At 39.2% G+C, this 19,167-nt stretch overlaps 2 long non-coding RNA genes across 2 annotated transcripts in view; one reads left to right on the top strand and one right to left on the bottom strand.

Moving 5' to 3' along the window:
* Positions 1–7,531, bottom strand: part of LOC311431986 — a 100,169-nt gene extending 92,638 nt beyond the window's left edge. Inside the window, exon 1 of the long non-coding RNA XR_014689754.1 lies at positions 7,351–7,531. This is a non-coding gene — a long non-coding RNA (uncharacterized lncRNA). The remainder of the gene's footprint in view (positions 1–7,350) is intronic.
* Positions 7,532–17,964: 10,433 nt separating this feature from the next.
* LOC311432214 lies at positions 17,965–18,892 on the top strand. Its single transcript, XR_014689900.1, has 3 exons — positions 17,965–18,049; positions 18,551–18,607; positions 18,739–18,892. It is a non-coding gene; the product is annotated as an uncharacterized lncRNA (long non-coding RNA).
* The last annotated feature ends 275 nt before the right edge of the window (positions 18,893–19,167 follow it).

Below are 19,167 nucleotides of genomic sequence, written 5' to 3'. Positions count from 1 at the left end.
AACCATAATGAACATGCCTCAAACTAAATTTACCACGGGAAAAAAAAAAAAAAAAAAAAAAAGAGAGAGAGAGAGAGAGAGAGAAAGGAAATAATGCCATTCTGGTTGATGTAGCACAAGGTTTGGAAAGTTGGTGCACTCACAAATGAGAACTGATATACTGCACTGAGCATGAAAGCTAAGATGTGTAATTGGAAATGCTCACATTGCCAAGTTCATGCTTTGTATGGAATCTATTTTCAGCAGTTGCTAAAGATCAAATGCTTTTAAATACGAGGTCATACACTGAGCTTGTCTCGTAACAGAAAATTAAACAGCTATTTTCTTTGTCTGTTCACCATGCAAATAAGTTAGAGATCTTCATTGGTCATGCAGGAAACTTCCAAATCTACATATTGTAAAGCTGTACTAGCTAATGGACAGCACATTGGATGGAAATCCATAGCCATTTCATTAATGGATTACTCCTACTAGAGCTTACAAACACTGATTTTTTTCTTCAGACTTTTAGGCATATGACTCACAAAAGGAGAATATAAATATTTCCAAGACATAGCATGAAGCTAGGGAAGACAGCAAAATGTTAGAATAATAAATCTCTTAATCATATACAGGATAATTTTACAAGTACCCTTTTGAAAAGAAAAAAAAAAAAAAAAAAATAGCTTATCCATAGGCTGTCAATAAGAAAACATCAATTCTGTGTAAATGAAGACAGAAACTATTGTCCTGTAAATCCAAATTTGACTTTGAGTTTCTGCCTGAGTTTCTGCTTGAGCTGAGAAGGAAGGAACAAATTACAAAATACAAAGAACTCAGTACTCAAGTATCCACATGAGATTTCGGAAGGCTCAGCTAAAAGCACAACATCAAAATTTTCATGGTCTCCACTTGGAAGCTCAAAGGCTTCCCATTATCTGTCAAAATGAAGCCACTGCATGTCACACAAAAAACACAGTGTATGGTTTTTAATATGACAAAGATGTATTGCTTAACCCAAATAGAAAGATGGTAGTTTATTTTGTTTTCATGTTATTTAAGGCTAGATGAGGAAAGGATAATATTTTCAGCTGGACTTCAAAAGCATGCCAGCAAAATATGGTAGGAACTGCTTTTTGCCAGATTAGCATCAATGAGTGTTTATATGTAATCTGTCATTTACTTGTACAAACCCATATTTAGCATGCAAATAGATACTTGTCACTGGGCTCTATTTCTATAGTTGGTCAAACCATAACCCTGATGTACATTGTGCCAAACACTGGTGCCCAAAAATCTGCATTCAAATTCAAACCTATTGCTCAAACCTATTTCTAAATAAAAGTAGTGCAGTTTTCCAAGAAGGTCACTCCCAGTAAAAACTGCAGTTGTGCTGGGATCAAGTGGAAGACTTATAATTTTTATTTATTTATTTATTATTTTCCTCTCTGGCTTCATTCATATTTTCTTCTTGGACTGATTTCTTGTAATTGAAAAGATTTCTTCTTTTTCTAGGAAGATTTAATCACTACTTCTAAGTGAACATCAGCAGAACTAAACATGGTTCAACAGGATGTGCCAAGAAACAAGGAACCAGTATGGAATATGTTTCTTTAAACTTGGATTACAGGAAAGGCAGGAGGAATCTCTGTTTTCCTCTCCTATAAGTACAACTTTGTTAACTGTTATTCTGTTTTGATATTGTACTTTCTTTGTCAGTATTGTCTATTACTTTTAAACATCATTTAAATGTGCGGCATATACTAGAATGTTACATTGAGAATGCACACAAGTTTCAGGGAGAATTTAATAGCACAGAGCCTGGAAGATTTGATTCCTTGGAGTTCTCTGCTATTCATCTCACCAGACTCTGGAGGTTTAATAGCCATGTAAGCCTTAGCATCATCACTACCTCTAAAGTCAGTGAAGAAGGCATGAAAAAGAGCATCTTCCAATAAACATAAAAATAGTTGGGATCTATGCACATTATTCTAAATTTAGTATAGTGATTGTTTTTTTTGTTTGTTTGTTTGTTTGTTTGTTTGTTTAATAAGGTAACTATTAGATGTCTAAAGTCAGGTTGGATTAAAGTAGCCAATGAAACCATCTAATGTTAAAAATGGAGTTTAAACAGTTCAGGGTTAGGTGCTCTGTATCTGAAGAGTTGTAACCACATCACACAAAGTAGCTGTGATTTTGAACTGCAGCTTTCAAATGACTGTATTTGGCACAAGGAAGCTGCATTTTTCACCTGACATCTTTCTCAAGCATTTTTTTCCTACTAATTAAATAACATTAATACATTAAATAAGCTACTGAAATGTAAAAATTATCTGGAGGTGCTATCACCTGTTGGGTATCCCCTGATGTAAGTGGAACCCTGGAACCTTTGCAGCTGAAAGCTGAGCACTTAAATGGAATCATAGATGGAGTGTGAGCAAGGCAGGAAGGTGGAGGAGATATTCAGGGTCACCACTTTGTCCCAAGGGCAAAATATGCGTATGAGCTATAGGCACGCCAATGCTAATGAATTTAATATACTGCTTGCCTGCCCGTGGGAAGCAGCCAGTGCCAGTAACAAGAGCTTGGGGAATCCTCATTGTGGGGAAATAAGACAGCAAGGGAGCAAGAACAAATAAAAAAGGATGTTGGTTGCGGGTTACAGAAAGATGCTAAACAATCAGGGTCTAACACACTCATTAAAACACCTTATCTCTGTGGCTGTTCAGGGCTGTGGTCTTTTGTCACCAGAGAGGACTCAGCCCTCCAGCAGAGGTGGGACTGCTTGCAATGTGCAGGGATGTTGCAGCCACCCCTGTCCAGAGTGCCTGGCTCTGCCCACCAGCTCCCTTGCAGGGGGAGCTGCAGGCTCCTTTACCCTCATCTGCTACCCCGGCATGTCTGCCCTCCTTCAGTTTGATCAGATGACTGCAAGCTTAGGAAAGACACGTTTTCTGAAGCTGCTTTTAATGTAACTTTTCGTAACGCCAGAGAATGCCAGGGACCCTGTTTAACACTATGCTGCTAAAAGACCTTTTTAATTTTTGGCTATTATCTTAAAGGGTTCAATTCTGCAGTGTTATGTAAAACAGAATTACAGCTATCTGGATGTACAGCTGTCTTTATCTGCCTTCAGTACCACTTATAAGCAACTTACTGCCTTATTACCAAAACTGAAGCCAGAGATTTATTTGCACAGGGACAAAATGATCATGCCCAATGTCAGGTGAAGGACATTTGCTTTCATTATTTTCCCCTTGTCTCTTGTATTATTCACATATTTCCTCTTCCTTAATGTCTCTCTTCTTGATTATTAATGTATGAAGAATGCTGGCTGCACAGTTCAGAACATGACAACACCTGAGAAACCCCAAAGAAGCAAAGCATTGCTATGTGTTATTTATAGGATTTCAGGTTTCTCTGTATTTCCCAGAATTTCTGGGATTTTATAATTAAAGAGAGAAAGACTACTAACTCAGATTCAGATGGTGAAGGAAGTTCCATAGCTCTACATTTGACCTATTTATGCCAGAATGTCTCTTTAATCACTAAAACATTCATGTTGTAGGGGGTCAGAGGCTTCATGTATTAATGCACAAAGTCATGGGAGAGAGCTGAATAATTTATTAATTGCTTTTGTGCATCACACCTAAGGCCTTTTTGGGAGAGAGGTAAACTATCTGATGAATTAAAACAAGTCTATCTGAGTCATTTAAACTTGGTTTAAGAATGAAAAGGCAAAAAGACAAGTGATTCCTTCTGTGATTTTAATGCTTAAGAATTTGAACTGGTGCTTTGAATTCACCAATAGCACAGACTCCCTGTTTTAGCTGTGTCCAGCATTAGCATCATACTTCATGACTGCAGTGAAATAGCACCATGAAATAGTCTACAGAGGACTAATACTCAGGATAACAGGATTGTCTTCACCACTTGAGCAACATATGTGAGCGTAAGTAACTCACACTCTGGATCTCTCTTTTTTTTTTTTTTTTTTTTTTAAATTTAAAACATTTTCTTGTGCAAATATATAGAGGGGAAAGAAATTACTTGTCTTACTGTTGGAAAGTGTTTTGAAATCTTTAAGTGAATAATACTACAAGGGCAGCATTTAAGCTCAGTTTGGACAGCCAGGCAAGATGCTCCACGTCTCAGAAGACTTTTGAGGGTGTTTCAGGTGAACAAATCCTCATTGCTCTCAGTCCTTGGGTGAAAAAAAATGACCCTTGGAGTACTGAGCACTTCATTTGGAAGGGTTTTTCCACAGGCTTTTCCCCACTCTCTGGACCTGGTTGGCCTCCCCAGCCATTATGGGAGAGAACTGCTCCTCACTAGCAGCTGGAAAAGACCAGAACAGCTGGGAGACTGCAGTTACAGCTCAGTGTCTGACTATACCCTTGATTTTAGTGACTGCAAAAGAGATTGTCTTAGAGGATACCTGCAACTTTTAGTAATTGTGTTTGCTAAGAAAATGCATTCACTTTATACTCTTTCATAGCCCTCTAAAGCTACTTTTATGAAAATGCCATTTTTATTTTAGATACTGCCATCAAAAATAGACAGAAGAATGTAAAATGTATATACAGGGCTGTGATTGCTGAACAGATTGTTTAAGTTAGAGAAACTCTATATTTTATAGTTGTACAAATAACTCAGAATTGTTTGGATTATAAAACTAAAGATAACATGGAAGCTGTAAAAAGACATTATGAAAAAAAGAGTGATTAAAAAATACCTCTCAGTAGTCTTCCGTATGCCTTAGAACTTGCCACCAGAAGTGCAAAATTGTGTCAGGTTTAATTTCTAAAGAGATTTTGAAATCATTCTGTTTGCTCATCTTCTTATTTTTTCTTATAATGCTTTGCAATTCATTTTTGCAGAAGAGTTTATTTATTAAAAATACTATAAAAGCTTTTACTCCTGGTAAGAAATTGTTTGCCAATAACTCACAATATTTACTTATTTTTCTATTATCCTGAATTTAGGGAGGCTTTGTGTAAAGTATTTAACTCTATAAAGTAATTACAAACTATTTGCACAATACTTACAGAAACTTGCTATTGAGCTGTGTGGTTGCTTGCTTTAGCCCTGTGGTCTTGTTTCTTTCCTAATCTGGATGACTCTACCTCAGAAAAATGTAAAAGGCCCTTAAGGATGAGCTCCAGCATGAAGACTGGAGTTATCTTCTGAATGGTGTCAAAAGTGACAGCAAGCTCCAAAATCAACCTGGAAAGTTGCCACTTCACCGGATGAAGAACCAGTCCAGCAACTGGTATGTGTCGTGACATATTTAACCGAATGGGGCCCTCTAGGAGGCTCTTGATATGGGCTTTTGGAAGTTATATTCCTCTCTGACATCTTACATTAATATGATAATTTTCATCCTGTTATTACACATACAGCCAGGCCACACTGTTCATCATTCCATGCTGTCTGATCAACTGGACACCAAACAGAAGAGGAAAGAGGTACCTGACCACTGGAAGACAAAAGGGGCACTGAAATGCAGTCAGAAGCTTTAAAATTCTTTTTGTGTGTGTGTGTGTGTTCTGGTTTCCTTGTTCATTTTAGTAGCCACTTTGAATTCATCTTAGGATGACTGCAATTGTTGGTAATTTTCTACTTAAGGTCCCAGAAGTGGCTTGTAGCTGTAATTAGTACTTACTTCAGTCAGAAATATGGAGACCAATACATTTCTTTTATTTCATTTTCTTTTTTCCTAATGTCATGTACTCATTGCACGATCAGCTAATCTCTCTCTTCCATTGCCAGCCTATAGCAGGAGTCTGTGTTATGTCAGACACAACTTTGCATTCATACAATTTAATTTATTCGGCCTGTCTTCATGACAACATTCATTTCCTGCTTCTCAAACCTGAGCTCTTCTTGTTCTGTATCATTCATCAACCTATTCTACTTAGTATGTCAAAATGATTAATGAAAACATTAAGTAAGATCAGTCCCAAGACTAAGCCTTGAGAGGCACATCTGGCAGCTACTTATTGGTACTTCTGTTTGCAGCAGGACCCTTTGCCATCTCACTTTGAGCCAGCTCACTATCTATTTCAGAATTTGTGTGCTATCTCTATGTTCGTCATCTTAACTAATTGTTTTATATGTGACATAATGTCAAATGCATTTTGAAAACCAGATAAATGAGTTCTACTGCAATTCTTTTTTTTTCTTTTTTTCTTTTTTTTTTTTTTTTTTTTCTTTTTAAAGCAAACCTATTACCTTGTCAAGGAAAGATATAATGTTATTTCAGCATGATCTATCTTTAGTAAGCCTATTTTTTCACTTTATACTGTCTTCAGTGGGAGCGGCAAATTGAAAGTGAAAAATGTAAACCTTGCTCCTTTGGAAAATATTATATCTTTATTACTGATATATTTATCATTAGAAACTGGATTTATTATATTCTTTATTTTCAGGTTTCATACCTGAAGAATTTCAACACAAAGATCCAGCTGATTAAAGTCTTTGACACTTCCTGCTGTTCTTGACTTCTTATCCCAGGAAAATGAATGAAAAAAACATGTGGTGAGATGGGATACAATGTTAGATGGTTTTAGTGCTCACAGAGCTTCCAAATGCTGATTTGTAATGTCAGAAACAGCTAAAGATTAATGACAAATGTATTTCCAATAAGTTCATATTTGCATTTCCATAATGTGTTACATGAGGAAGGTAAGGATCTAAGAGACGAGCAACATAGTTTTGCCCTTCAGAATGTTTCCATTATGCCAGCTGGACATGCAAGGTAATTTCCCCCCTTGCACAGTCTTACACATCCAGAGCTTTTCTCCTTGGTGAAGGCAGCACAAGAAACTGCTTCAGGACCCTCAGGCAGTCAGCAGAGCCTGGGCTGTATCCTTCCAGCCCGGTGTCGCTTGTGCCTTGATGGAGAGCAGGAGGCAGCAGCTGCTGTCACCCAGCCTTGCACCACCACCATTCACAAGTCAAGTTCACAAATAGAAAGAGAAGGGAGCAAAGAGATAATCCATCATGTGCCAGCTGAAATGAGCTACATTTCAGATGGAGCCTTACAGGAAGATTTCTCTTTTTCTGCCACTAAATGAGAGATAAATGTGGTGAGAATGCTGACTGCCTATGTATTGCATGTGCAAGACTGAATAAATGTTTTGCTGTTGTTCAGCCACAATGAGAATATTATAACCAATCGACATTTTTGAAACAGAAATTAATTGTACACTTCATTGAGATGACACTGATAAGGTAAGTGACTGCTTCAGGCACTCAACTACTCATCTCTATTTTTAGCTAGATAACTGAGGACAGAGAAAAAGGAAGTGGGCGGGAGAGAAAGTAAATCCCCAAAGAATAGCTATTAATTGCTTCGCAGTGACTCACCATATTCTTTATCATAAGACAACTTTCAGCAGTTCTATTTTTCAGGTTTCTCCTCACCAAATGACACCTCCGAGGCAGCCAGCCTCAGGGTCTGCCCTGCTGGCCCTTCCTGAGGCCAACCTCAGGCCAAGGCAACTGTGGCCTGGCATTGGCCTGGCAGCCCGTGGCGCTTGGCACAGATGTGGCTCTGACCTATTTTAGGTGTTTACATCAAGTGAGTGAGTCACACCCAGTATCTTTTGTTTCTGTAATTCCCCATCATAAAGTGACTATCGCACATGATCAAAGGCAGTTTTTCTGTCAGCCCTTCCAACATGAGAGGTGTGCCATAATGACTGACGAGATAGAAGAAGTCATGAGTGCAAGAGAGCTAAAAGTGGCTTTGTACAGACAGGTGTTGCAGTGAACCTAAGACAGCTCAGGTTGACAAATTCAGTTCAGCTCACTCCAGAATCTGTAAACACAGATATTGGCCCAAACTTCATCTGACTTTTACTGGCAGTGAAGTCTTGGAAAGGCATCAGTGTGTTACTGGAAACCTCCTGGGAGCATTTCAGTGCTTCTGGTTCAAACTCTAACTGGGAAGTATAGAAAGAATAACAACAAAAAGCTTTAAAACAAAAAGTTTTAAAGCATCTGAGGCACCAGCTCTGTTGCTGCAGTACTGAAATGATCTGAGCATGATCCCAGAGGGAGCGAGCAGGCTTGGCTTACCTGGGCACACATACATGTGCAAGGGGAGAAAGACAGCATGAATGCTGTGAATGAGGTTGTATTGCTGTCCCACTTGCAAATGCAGTAGTTTTTTAACACTGTGGCAGAGGATAAATGAACTGATAGAAGAGCACCAGAGTTTTCTCCCCTTGCTTTTGGTCTGTTGGGGCTCAAAGTTGGATATCCTCATTATATGTCATGATCCACCTCACGCTAGCTGGTAACTCAAGCTGGTACACATAGTACCAAAGGGCAGGAGGCCAGGACCAAGACTGCTGCTGTGACCTGGCTGCTTCACACAAAGCTGCAACCATTGCAGTGGCAGGGGAGAGCTGGAGGAGGATACCGATGGGCTGCTTTTGAAGGACATTTTGTGGGTTGCTTCGCTCAGGGCAGCACATCTCAAGGCTTACAGAGTAATTGTCAGGTAGAAAGGACTGTGCTGCTGAACACAAGTCAATGTGGCTGGAAGAAAAAAAAATCTTTCTGGCAATCAGCACAGAGGTCACCCCTAGTGATGGAAAAAAAATATATCTAATAATAACAATAATGAAACACTAGGTCTGCAGGGAGCACAGAAAGACCCCAGCACCAGGGATGACACACACACAGCATGCTTTGGGGGATGGAGGGGATGGAGAGATGACTGGAGTATTTCTTGAATTCTCTTCTCACCCTGTGGGTGTATGATTTTAACAAAACTAGTCTTCATTACTTTTCCTACATTCACATAAACATTATCTGAACAAGAATGTAAACAGCTGTAAAAAAGTGGAATCTTGGAAGCAGGACAGCTCCTGAAGAGTGCCTGCTTTCTGAAAACATGCACGTGCACACAGTCCTGCAGCTTGGTGCTTCTGGCCTGGCCACTCTGCCAGTAAATTACTGGCTAGCATGCAGGGGGATGAGGGCCTCCAGTGCACCAGCATGGATGTTCCTGGCATCCAGGCTCTGATGAGAGCTCAGGTACCACCATAGCTCCCAGTACCTGGTGCCTACAAGTTTTTACATGAACTGATCATGTCTACATGATTCATCTTTTTTTTTTTTTTTTTTTTTTTTTTTTCAGGCAGAGGAGTCTGCTTTCTGCTGATTTACAGGAAGCTGCATTAACCTCTCTGAACCTGTCTCTGCTTTCCCCAAGCTTTGCTGAGGTCCAGGTTGGTCAGTTCCAGCACAGAGCACTGCTCTTGGTTAGTTAATTGTGTCTGCCTGCTTTTTAGCCAGGATTCTTTCTGCACTGGGATGAGCAAGGATTCTCCAGAGGTGCCTTCTTCCATTCTTTTTTTCTCTTTCCCTCAAAAGTAACAGGATGTTGACATGGGTCCTACCTGTCAGGGTGAAGGAGCATGGGCTGTGGGAAGTGAGGACAGTGAGAAGTGGTGGTTGTTATTTTTCTGGTTTCTGTGGAAGAACAGGTGAAGTATTTCACTGCCTCTATTTGGAGCTGTCATATTGAAAGTCTCCTTTCAGAACTTGGACAAGGTGAGGGTAGGTAGTTATTTTTCATCTTTTTTTTTTTTTTTTTTTTTTTTTTTTCTTTCTGTTAAATCCTTGGTATTTCTACAGTATCCAAGCAGTGAATAGGTGGTTACTGTTGACCTGGGCTATCTAAGTGTGTCCTGTTGTTTTTAGGTCACAGAAGAGAAATTCACTGGGCTTTCAGAAAGCATAAGAGATGAAGAATATTTTAGGAACCCTATGGAACATGATGGGGGCAATTACAACAGAAAACACATTAGTGATGTGGGTAACTAAAAATCAAGTAAGACAGTGATTTAGAAGATCAGATGATATTATTAACCATAGTAGTCATCTTCAGATATCACATCTGACATAAAGAGCATGACCATCTATACCAGAGCAAAGAGCAAACTGGTTATGTCTTCTGATGCTAGAAATTTAATACAATGTTTCCTGTACCTTAAATTGTATTTTCAATCTGCTGTGCAAATGTGCAATGCCTTCCACAAAATTAATTGTGTTTTTCCATTATTGTTGGGAAAGGCAAATGTTCATATTGTCCTATTCCTCTTGCTTTGTTGGCAATTCCCTACCTATATATTTTTCACTCACATGCAGGCTTATGCTGGGAAATGTTCCCCAGAAAGAGTTCACTGCTGAACCTCTGTGAGTTGTGCCTAGTAAAATGCTGAGATATGACCTTCACAAGACAGCACTATGATGAAATAGCACAGAATATATTCTCTCAGCCCTCTTTGATGATGGTAGTAAACGTTCCTCTTGATAAGTTCTGAAACCTGCAACTTTAGGCTAGGTCTTGATTGCACAAGGAGGCAAATGAATGAAGATTGCACCAAGTTTTCACAGTGCTCTATAACTGTTTCTTGTTAAGGGATGCTAGGGCTGTCATGGAAAAAATCAAGCCTGAAAGGAAGGGCACTGTAGAAAGAGACTGACTAGGAATCAGACCAGGATTAAAAATAGAAAAGAAAAGAAAAGAAAAGAAAAGAAAAGAAAAGAAAAGAAAAGAAAAGAAAAGAAAAGAAAAGAAAAGAAAAGAAAAGAAAAGAAAAGAAAAGAAAAGAAAAGAAAAGAAAAGAAAAGAAAAGAAAAGAAAAGAAAAAAAAAAAAAAAGAGAGCAGTGAGGTGAATCTTCTTTCAGGAACAGAGAACTAAATTATTGCAGTATACAGTAAAATATATATAGTAAAAATGTTTGATATGATCCTGTTGCAGGAGGAGAAACTACACAAACTGATACTGGATCCATTGCCTTCGACAGCAAATATGGGTTGGTGGACACAAACCTGTATTCAGTTCCTCATACTGGGTAGGTAGCTTACAATATGCCATGACATATCTCAGCAGTTGCTTTAGCAAATGTTTTGCATACATCTTCATTCCTTTACGTGGCACCTTGAACCCTCCTCTTCTCTCTGAGATGGAGTTCACACTGACGTCTGCTTGGCTCCAGTCACAAGCTACAGCACAGCACTATGAATGCAGCCTGGCAGAGCTGATTTCAGGATCCACCAGTCAAAGAGGATGTGATGTTTAAACAACAATTCATGGCTGAGTGATCCAGGAATCAACATCATAATGTTTCACATGTGAGGCTCGACATTTACTAAAAAAAAAATGAGAGCAGGTGTGGGGTCACAAGTAAAGAGGCTGGTCCCTATTGATGGGATGCAAAGGGGAGCAGGAAGTCCCACACATGACAACGAAGTCCACCTAGTTTGTCCACCAGGTCTTGTCCTGTATCCCATTGCAGTGTGGCCTCCAACTCATTCATATGAAGGGAGTGTGACAGTGTAGAAGAGGCACTGTGCAGTGCTGCTGCTCCTGGGGGTGGTGGGGACTGAGGCTATTTTAACCTCTACCAAGCTACTTCAGGAGTGTGAGATGTGTGACTTGATGCTGGTCCATGAAACTCTGACATTATTGTAAACAACCAAAAAATTTGGGAGAGAGGAAAAAGAAATCTAATATTAACCACAATCAGCACTCAGAAAATTCCTGTTGAGTATTGTATGTGGCCATGGTGCTAATCAATATTAAGATCTATTTTTCACTTTTTGAAGAGAGTTATTTTTACTAACACAGGGGTAAACAGTAATAGATATCTGCGTTTTCCATCTTAAAAGCAGTTAGTGACCTCATTATCTATCAGAAATATACCTTTAAGTCTGTAGAATGTATAAATGAATAGTATTACATTGCATTTTTCTTTTTTTTTTTTTTTGTTAATTTGGTTGACAGTCTATTGTGCAAGAATGCAGTGCAGTGATTAGTTTTGACTATAAATTGTTTCCCTCATCAGCATATATAAACACCTAAATATCCTATAGGTATTTAACTTTGTTTTAATCTGAATATGCTTTTCTTAGTATTACATACCTACTCACAGATGAAATCTAGGAGAAAGGAAAAAAAAACCTTACTGTAAAAGGTATTTGCTGGAAGGTTTTGTAGCCTGTTTGGTAGCAGGTGAACAGCCATCAATATCAGCTGGAACAAAGTCAGAAGACCTGCAGCTCAGCAGCTGGCTGAGAGAAAGGGCAAGTCCTCATGGCTCAGAGTTTCCACTCCATGTCAAGCTCCTCATAATAAAATCCTTAGAATCCACCTGCTAAAGCCTTTGGTCTGAGAATCAGGCTTATAAAGCCTCTGACTTTGAGGTCTGCTTTCTGGGACTCAATCATATTATTTCATCCTCTGAAGGAAACCTAACATTAGTGAGGCTTGGTGGTGGCTGTATTAAAGGACAGAGTGTGACCCCCTGGCTTAAAAAAAAAAAAAAAAAAAAGAGGGAGGACTCTAAGGTTCAAGTCCATGGCACCACTTGACACACTGAAAGGAATAAAATCATTGCCTTATGAAGTGAAATAAAAATTAGAACATTTTCAGTGCAAGACCTATAAATCCATGTCCATGAACACATGCCTTATATTGAGGACTTACTTTGCAATAGTCTAGCAGTCCATTACTCTTGGACAGGTGAGATGTGCCCTCACTCTCTCAAACTTCTTGTTACAGATGGCAGATCTTATTTGCAGCTGCTTAAACTTCTACTTTTTAGCCACCTGTAAGCATCGAAAAAAATCATGCTGGGTGTCTGATTCTGGCTGATTTTCTAGGAGAAACTTCCAGCAAAAGAAATTCTCCTGGCTCCAAGAATGAGGTTGGGGGTGAAAAGAACACATTGTATTGCCCATGTGGGCCCAGGAGGGACTAGTTCAGGTAGGGACTGGGAGGCTCAGCAATGCAAACTGCTCCAACTGCCAGCTCTGCAACTTTAAAGCCCCAGCATGAGAGAGCATACTGGATAAAGAAGTCCTTCCCACGACTCCAGCTGCTGGCTGTATCACTTCTGGCTAATGAGAGGCAGAAGCAGAAGAGGAAGACAAGTGGCAGGAGATGGCAGCAAAGGTGCCATAGATAAGCAGGGGGGAAGGATGAAAGGGGAGCACTAGTTTGTAAGACACTTTCCCCAGCATAGGGCCTGAGACCTGAGCCTCAGTCTGCTATCAGCAAATACCTGTGAAACCACTGATAAAACCAGCATGGCAGTCATTTCAGGAGATGGCTCAAACACTGCACTATTGCCATCGGTTGCTTCAAATCACTTACTATCAGAGACGTGGAGCTCTCATCCTTTCTGAGATGGTCAGGAGAGACTGTTCTCATGCAAATGAACATGTTCAGCTTTGCATTGTTTAAAAAGGGAGCCCTAAGAAATTAAAATACTATTAAAAGTACCCTAAGATTGCATAGTCAGGCACTGAAAAGACAGGAAATACCAGACTTGGGTTGTGAGGTGCACCTGCCTTTGTTCTCCTTGTACCCATTTAGTAGGATATGACTCCAAAACAAAAGACTATGTACTCATTTTTTCTGTGGGAACCCTGACTCATTCAGAGCAGAGGATGGATATTACTCAGAGTATGAAAGCTGGTGAATGGATATGTGGCTGTGTGGGACTGCTTCACCCAGATGTGGGAAATGTGTCCTGGGTTACACATGGGGCTTCAGGATGGTTTCAGTCTATGGTTCTCATTTTCCACGTCAGGACTGGCATGAATCACAAATGCTTTCTATTGCAAAAGAAGTTACAGAAAGCTGCTTTCTTCACATATGAAATTTTATGAAAATGTTAACTGTTGTATAAGCTGGTTCCCATGTTTTTGTAGGGAGAGGTGAGATTTTGGTGAGATCAACAGAGAGAGGTGGCAAAACATCATGAGATGTTCAGGAATACAGATGCTTGCAGCCTGAAACAGGAGTAGTAGAAAGTAAGTAGAGCTGTGATCTAAAGGGGAGAAAACAAGGAAGAATTACATTGTTAAAGACTGTCATGGGGAATACTGTCAGAGGCCAGGTTAAAGTCAAACGGAGCATAATCTGGCATTGTTTTTTCATGCCAAATGCTTGACCTTATAGGCACATAATTTAGAGATCAGCACGTTAAAGTTAGGTATAAGAAAATACTGGAGTCAGATACAGAACCATCTACTTTCTATTCAATCACTTTTTTTTTTTTTTTTTTTAATTCAGCTCAGGTTATAATGGCTGAAATACATTGAAACATTGATGAACTCCATATGGCTTGCTCTTTGTACAGAAAACAGCTTCAGCTGAAACTGTTTTCTACCCAAGAAGCAAAGAGCAGCTGGGAACTGCAGAGTGCTCTCACCTCCCATTTGAAAGATAGCTCTTTCTGATCAAGATCAAAAAGTTTTGGTAAGGGAATTTAAAAATGTATAGTTATTAATCCTACTGTTTTTTAAAATAAAACAGACTTTCCAATCTTATTCTTCTAGCATTTTTCTGAAGCTTATTAATTTTATTTATTTATTTATATATTGCATTTATTTATTGCAGAGGAAGATAAAGAATCAGGAGGAAATGCCAGTGAAGAGGCAAAATGGAGGAAGATAAACATTTTGCCTGTAAATGTTCCCAAAGTCTAGACCCTCACAAAAACTTTAACTTACCAAATCAGTCTTAATTGCACAGTTTATAACAGAGAGCATTTAAATGGTTTCCAAAAAGCATGAAAAGGACATGAAACTGTTGGAAAGTGTCCAGAGGAGGGCTACGAAGATGGTGAAAGGCCTGGAGGGGAAGACGTACGAGGAACGGCTGAGGTCACTGGGCCTGTTCAGCCTGGAGAAGAGGAGGCTGAGGGGAGACCTCATCGCAGTCTACAACTTCCTCGTAAGGGGTTGTCAAGAGGCAGGAGACCTTTTCTCCATTAACACCAGTGACAGGACCCGCGGGAACGGGGTTAAGTTGAGGCAGGGGAAATTTAGGCTGGACGTCAGGAGGGGGTTCTTCACAGAGAGGGTGGTTGCACACTGGAACAGGCTCCCCAGGGAAGTGGTCACTGCACCGAGCCTGTCTGAATTTAAGAAGAGATTGGACTGTGAACTTAGGCACATGGTCTGAACTTTTGGGTAGACCTGTGCGGTGTCGAGAGTTGGACTTGATGATCCTTAAGGGTCCCTTCCAACTCAGGATATTCTATGATTCTATGATTCTATGAATGTAACACCCAAAGTACTGAAGAGTCTTCTAGACCCTGTTCCTAGCTCTCAATCCTGGATCTCGGAAACCAGAGCATGAAAAGAAAGCAAATGCAGGAACACTAAGCTTAAACAAACAAACAAACAAATTACAAGCCATGTGCTACTTTCTTACTCTACATACCTTGCTTCTGTCATACAAATATAGGTAGTATCTTGCTAATATCTGCTAATCTTGCTAATATGTGTGTGCTTGCATTCAAATAAAAGAACAGGTCATGGAAAAAGGCCCTAGATATAGGAGGCGCTCTGATTGCTAGTGTTATTTCTACAATTGTAGTAGCATTCATTTTAGTATTAAAGTTTTCTAGGTGTAAAATAATTTCATCTGCTCTCTCAAGCCTGACAAAGAAAAAAAAAAAAGACAAAATCAGAAATCTACCAATCACTTTTTCCTAGCACTTTCACTTAGAAAACATTAGCAAGGTGTGTTATTTCAGTTTTAATTGGGATTTTTCTAAAAACAAAAAACAACAAAAACAAACAAAGAAAAAACCCACAAACCCACACTTAATATGCTTATCCCGAAAACATATTAATTTGTATGACTTGGATTCTTTCTGCAGCTGATATTCTCTTTAATCAGAAATACTGCACAGAATCAAAGAAAAAATGCTGATTTATATTTTATTGCTCATGTTTTATCTTTCTCACTTGCATAAAAGACCTATTTTCTACACTTTTAACAGATCTTAATTTGAATATGTTAACACATAGTTGTATGCCTATTCTAAATACAAATATTTTGTATAAGTATAGAACAATGCCTACACATATATGCATAGACATAAATATGTAGATATACAACTTTCAATTATTTTTTAAAATACATCAAAGAAAATCACTATTGTTATCCACCAGCTGTGACCAGAACTGTCTGTTTAACATGCTGCATTTAATGAGACATTATGTTAGTGTTTCTTGCTTTTTGTGTTTCTCAGGGAAGAAAAAAAAAAAAAAAGTTTAAATCGGTAAGGGAATTATGTAAATAACGTACCAACCCTGATGAAACAGCAATTATATATCTCAGCAGCTGCGTACATCCATTTATGATAGATGATTAACTAGCAAATTGTTGGCATATTTGTTTTATGGAGCATTTGGCAATTTAACTATTAGCTATGAAGGTTTAGCCAAAAGTCATTAAAATGCTGAGACTAGTATAGATCACAGCTGGTGCTGTTTTAGCGAACTTATAAAAACATCAATATGTAAGCACTACCTTAAAGTGAAGGACTCCATCCACAATGGGGAGTGCAAGTGGTGTGACCAGATACTATGCTGGGCACCTCATCCAACCATTCCATGGTTTGTGGAGATGCAGAAGACCTGAGTTTTGGATTCTTGTTCTCTTTGAGGGTGATTTGAACCCTAGCACCTATGTCACAAAAGCTATCTTATCCATTTATCCTGCTGATACTCTGCTAGGAGGAATACCTCTGCATTAGACCAGAATGCAGGCACAAGTTTAGAAAGCCCTTAGAGCTTCACAGGTCTTGGCTTTTACAGGCTTCAATTCCAGTTCCACTTTGATGGATATCTAATATAAATCTCTTGCAATGTGGGTTTAAATCTGTTCAGAAAGGAACCTGCATCTTGGATCCCCACAGTCTGGGTAAGTGCAATGACAAGGAAAGAAGAGCAGACAGATAACCTCTTCCAGTAATGACTGGAGTGGCTGAAGACATTGTCGTCTTACGGGTAGAATTTAATTGTGAATTGTTCCTTTCTGTTTTCAATGCTAAACAAAGAGAGATTCAAGCTGTAGAAGCAGACTTTGCACTAAAGATGGAGATTTATAGGTATTTTCTTATACTGCATGCTGTTGCAAGCAGCTGAAAAACGTTATCTATCAGCTGTAGATACCTGAAAAGATTGTGGGTTGCTTTGAAGGTAGGTAAGTTTAGGTTCTGGAAAAGACTGTTAACTGAAGTGAGCATTGCTACCCATCTGGGGGTTTAAGACTTGTCTGAAGGCTTTTCTTTTTTTTTTTTTTTTGTTTTTTTTTTTTTTTTTTTCTTCAGGGGAACAATGAAGATTCCAGTTCTTCTATTACTGTACTTCATGCTTTACATAAAAACAGATATTGTGCAATTTTTAAGTTAACCACGTGTCCCCATGCTTTGATGTAGGAGGTGCTGATGCCTTGTCATCCATTCTGTTGGCTTCCATCTTCTCTCATCCCTGACTCCTCACTGGCCCACTTTCCCAGAGTCACTTTCTTCGAGCACTATGTTGCAAATACATGTACAACACTTGTTGCCAGACACAGACCCGCAGCATGCAGGAGCAGAAATAAGGACAGGAGGCTTTCCCCCTGTCAGTCCCCTGCATGTCTGCCCTTTATCTGGGCCTAGTCAAACCCAGAGCAAATGTTGATCTGTTGGTGCTGCTACACGGGGATCATGTAGCTATAGCTGTTAATTACAGGCAGAAGACTCACTAGTTAGTGGAGAAAGACAAGCATCAGAGTAACTTCACGTGTAGCTGCAGCTGCACTGCTGTGCATATATATGTATACATTACAGCTACACCTTGCCTGCTTCTCCTCTGCTGTCATTGTGCCTACTCTCCCCTGCCCTCTGCCCACCCTGGTCTCATCCCTCGAGAAAGGAGCCATGTGATCTCCTTTTTAACATTTTGAACTTATTATTTTTGGAGGCCTGAGACAAAACAGAAATGAGCTTATGGTGCTGAAGCCACGCTGGTTCACCAAATTAGCCCGCTTCAGCTTAATTTTGCTGTGAAAGTAAGCAGAGGAGTTTAAACAGCAAATTGCACCTTGCCAAAAGTCCACTGTCCTTTTTTATTTTTTATTTTTTTTACTTGAAATTCCAGATAGAAACCATATTTTTCCTGTGTTCTTCACTTATTTCATCATCAGCCTTTCCAGAATCAGAGTTAACCTAGAAGATTAGTGAGGAATTAGATAAGTATGTTGTTTTCTGTTTGTGAAACACTCTTTCCAGGAACAGTATTCCCTTCTGTTTCTGTTCTCTCAAATTTCCTTTTAGCCTGTTGCTATGCTTGTGCTGTGTGTATGCACTCAGTTTACACCATAAGCTGCTTACAGCAAGGAGGCATTACTTGTACTCTTCTATGCAATTTTGTCACTATGGACGTAGCAACCCACTCAAATGATCTTCATTATACAAGCTATGAGGGGAGATGAGTAATGCATCACATCAATCATAACTCCCTAGTGAGGTGGGGGCCATGCTTTGGAGACAGGCTATAATCTGTTCAAGTGAACTTGATGATATGTGGCTATTGTTGAGAAAAAGGGAAAGAAAAATGAAAAAGAAAAAAAGAAAATGAAAAAGAAGAAAGAAAATAAAAAAGAAAAAAAATGGGGGAAAAAAAAAAAAGAAAAAGAAAACTTGCATAAATCACACAAGCTGTGACGGGCTTCTATTTTTTATTTTTTTCTGAAGGTGGAAGAATAATTTTCCCCTTTAACCTGCTGTGTGGCTTTCTGTGAGATTCATCAGGTAAGACGTCTGTCTCGCATGGTGCAGGGAGGTTGGAAAGCACTGTGGGATACGCTGCCACAATAGATTCATCTAAAATGTCAGATGAACCAAGTCCGGGCTTTCCCACATTCTCATTTTTCCTTACTCAGTGCACAAGAGGATGGTGAGGAAGAAAGCAGGAAGAAAATCTGCTTGAAGAGTTGCCTTCCTAAATTAAGTGAGATAAAGAGGTGACCTGAATTTGTTTGCTTGTTTTTAAATAAAGAACTCATGAAATCTTAAAAAGAAGCTTTTGACTGTAAACAGTGACTTTGCCTATTTAATGCATCTTAAAAGACTTACTCTGCCTCCTTCCACCTCCAGATGACAGGGAGGCTTCCCAGGGAATACATGCAGGGATGTTGCCTTCCTCAGGCTCTGAGCTATTGGTGGCTTAAATAGTTTCTAGCTCTTCTGGCTAGAAAGAAAACCCAAAATATAAAAGTGTTCTCATGTTTTCTCAACAGTTTTAATCTACTTGTGCGCTTATGGGGGCTAAATGAAGTGCTGATTAAAGACATTTTGCTCCTAGCCTCTGC

Source organism: Aythya ferina (genome assembly GCF_964211825.1).
Source record: "Aythya ferina genome assembly, chromosome: 2".
In the NCBI taxonomy this organism is placed as follows: Eukaryota; Metazoa; Chordata; class Aves; order Anseriformes; family Anatidae; genus Aythya; species Aythya ferina.
This window is presented reverse-complemented; position numbering and strand designations above follow the sequence as displayed.